Source organism: Takifugu flavidus, unplaced genomic scaffold, assembly GCF_003711565.1.
Source record: "Takifugu flavidus isolate HTHZ2018 unplaced genomic scaffold, ASM371156v2 ctg627, whole genome shotgun sequence".
In the NCBI taxonomy this organism is placed as follows: Eukaryota; Metazoa; Chordata; class Actinopteri; order Tetraodontiformes; family Tetraodontidae; genus Takifugu; species Takifugu flavidus.
In genome coordinates this window covers 1-2,725 of record NW_026622239.1, presented here as the reverse complement: position 1 = coordinate 2,725, position 2,725 = coordinate 1, and the positions used below count along the sequence as shown (strand labels likewise).

The window sequence follows — 2,725 nt, the reverse complement described above, 5'->3', positions numbered from 1 at the left end:
CACAGGGTTTGTTTCTCATTGCGTCTTACAGAGGATTTTCGGGTTCCTCTCTCCCAAAACACTGCCTTAGTGTCTATCGCAATTTTTACATTAAGTCCCCGACAATCATCACACACACACACACACTTTTGAATTCAAGACATGCTCACCACTGTTGTCTTTCCTCCTGGAATTCCGTCAACCGTCAGGGTCCAATCAGTGAGCTGAAGCCCAGTCCCGGAAAGGGTATCTGAGGTGGCTTTGAGGCGGCCTGCCGTGGCCACGGTCTTTCCTGAGGTTCAGCCTCACCCACCGGACCCTTCAGGTGTGTTGGAATCCGGCTCGAAGGACCAAAATGTTAGGTTCAAACAACCTGAAACACGAGAAACACAAATGAGGCAAAGACAACAGTTTGAAATTTACTTGCAAGGAGAACGGAGAGATGTGCTCAGTTACAGATCTCCAACACGTTCTGCCGCACACCTCCCGCCATCCTTCTTTTATTGAAATGAGAAGGTCCCTAGCTACAGAAGTCCTTCACTGATTTGATTAGCTTATCTCGCAAACAGCACATTCTTCTATATCAGACAGATTAAAAGAACACCTCCTGGGTCAGGCCCTGACCCTAACCCACCTCCTGGGTCAGGCCCCGCAGCTCTGTCTCCAGTCAATGCCACTTCTCCAACAGCCGCCGCCGCATTTCTGTCGCCCTTGACCAGAGAAGTTCGAGGTGACATACCAAGCATCACGAACCTTAAGCATTAGCAAATAATAGAAACATTAAGTAATGAGAGACAATATAACAAGAATAAGGAATATAACAAGGCAAAAGCAAACAAGAGATAACTTTAACATAATGGTTCTAACAGTATATAAGCCGCATCTGCTCAATTTTAAAAATAAATAAATAAAAAAAAGATATACAAGCCGCACCGGGTTATGAGCCGCAGATATTTATGTTGAAAAATGAGATATTTACTGCATGTACAGAACGATTTTGAACTGTAAATGTACATGTAAGTACCTGAACAGATTCTTTCCTAACAGTGCCTTTTAACACGGCAGCAACTTTGTTGATTAAAACGGAACAGAACCAAGAGAAAATAACCAGTATTTACAGTGCCTTGCGAAAGTATTCGGCCCCCTTGAACCTTGCAACCTTTCGCCACATTTCAGGCTTCAAACATAAAGATATCAAATTTAAATTTTTTGTCAAGAAACAACAACAAGTGGGACACAATTGTGAAGTGGAACGAAATTTATTGAATAATTTAAACTTTTTTAACAAATAAAAAACTGAAAAGTGGGGCGTGCAATATTATTCGACCCCCTTTACTTTCAGTGCAGCAAACTCACCCCAGAAATTCAGTGAGGATCTCTGAAGGATCCAATGTTGTCCTAAATGACTGATGATGATAAATAGAATCCACCTGCTCTGTGATAGTCTCAGGCTTCTGTTTAAAGCGCAGAGAGCATCATGAAGACCAAGGAACACACCAGGCAGGTCCGAGATACTGTTGTGGAGAAGTTTAAAGCCGGATTTGGATACAAAAAGATTTCCCAAGCTTTAAACATCTCAAGGAGCACTGTGCAAGCAATCATATTGAAATGGAAGGAGTATCAGACCACTGCAAATCTACCAAGACCCGGCCGTCCCTCCAAACTTTCATCTCGAACAAGGAGAAAACTGATCAGAGATGCAGCCAAGAGGCCCATGATCACTCTGGATGAACTGCAGAGATCTACAGCTGAGGTGGGAGAGTCTGTCCATAGGACAACAATCAGTCGTACACTGCACAAATCTGGCCTTTATGGAAGAGTGGCAAGAAGAAAGCCATTTCTCAAAGATATCCATAAAAAGTCTTGTTTAAAGTTTGCCACACGCCACCTGGGAGACACACCAAACATGTGGAAGAAGGTGCTCTGGTCAGATGAAACCGAAATCGAGCTTTTTGGCCACGATGCAAAACGATATGTTTGGCGTAAAAGCAACACAGCTCATCACCCTGAACACACCACCACTGTCAAACATGGTGGTGGCAGCATCATGGTTTGGGCCTGCTTTTCTTCAGCAGGGACAGGGAAGATGGTTAAAATTGATGGGAAGATGGATGGAGCCGAATACAGGACCATTCTGGAAGAAAACCTGTTGGAGTCTGCACAAGACCTGAGACTGGGACGGAGATGTATCTTCCAACAGGACAATGATCCAAAACATAAAGCCAAATCTACAATGGAATGGTTCCAAATAAACGTATCCAGGTGTTAGAATGGCCAAGTCACAGTCCAGACCTGAATCCAATCGAGAATCTGTGGAAAGAGCTGAAGACTGCTGTTCACAAACGCTCTCCATCCAACCTCACTGAGCTCGAGCTGTTTTGCAAGGAAGAATGGGCAAGAATTTCAGTCTCTCGATGTGCAAAACTGATAGAAACATACCCCAAGCGACTTGCAGCTGTAATTGGAGCAAAAGGTGGCGCTACAAAGTATTAACGCAAGGGGGCCAAATAATATTGCACGCCCCACTTTTCAGTTTTTTATTTGTTAAAAAAGTTTAAATTATTCAATAAATTTCGTTCCACTTCACGATTGTGTCCCACTTGTTGTTGTTTCTTGACAAAAAATTTAAATTTGCTATCTTTATGTTTGAAGCCTGAAATGTGGCGAAAGGTTGCAAGGTTCAAGGGGGCTGAATACTTTCGCAAGGCACTGTATCTTCATTTCTCCTGTGTTTGAAATCACAAGT

At 43.1% G+C, this 2,725-nt stretch overlaps 1 long non-coding RNA gene across 1 annotated transcript; it reads right to left on the bottom strand.

Moving 5' to 3' along the window:
• Positions 1-390: 390 nt before the first annotated feature.
• On the bottom strand, positions 391-849 carry LOC130520986 (uncharacterized). Its single transcript, XR_008949142.1, has 2 exons — positions 614-849; positions 391-583 (listed from the first exon to the last, which is right to left on the bottom strand). It is a non-coding gene; the product is annotated as an uncharacterized LOC130520986 (long non-coding RNA).
• Positions 850-2,725: the final 1,876 nt, after the last annotated feature.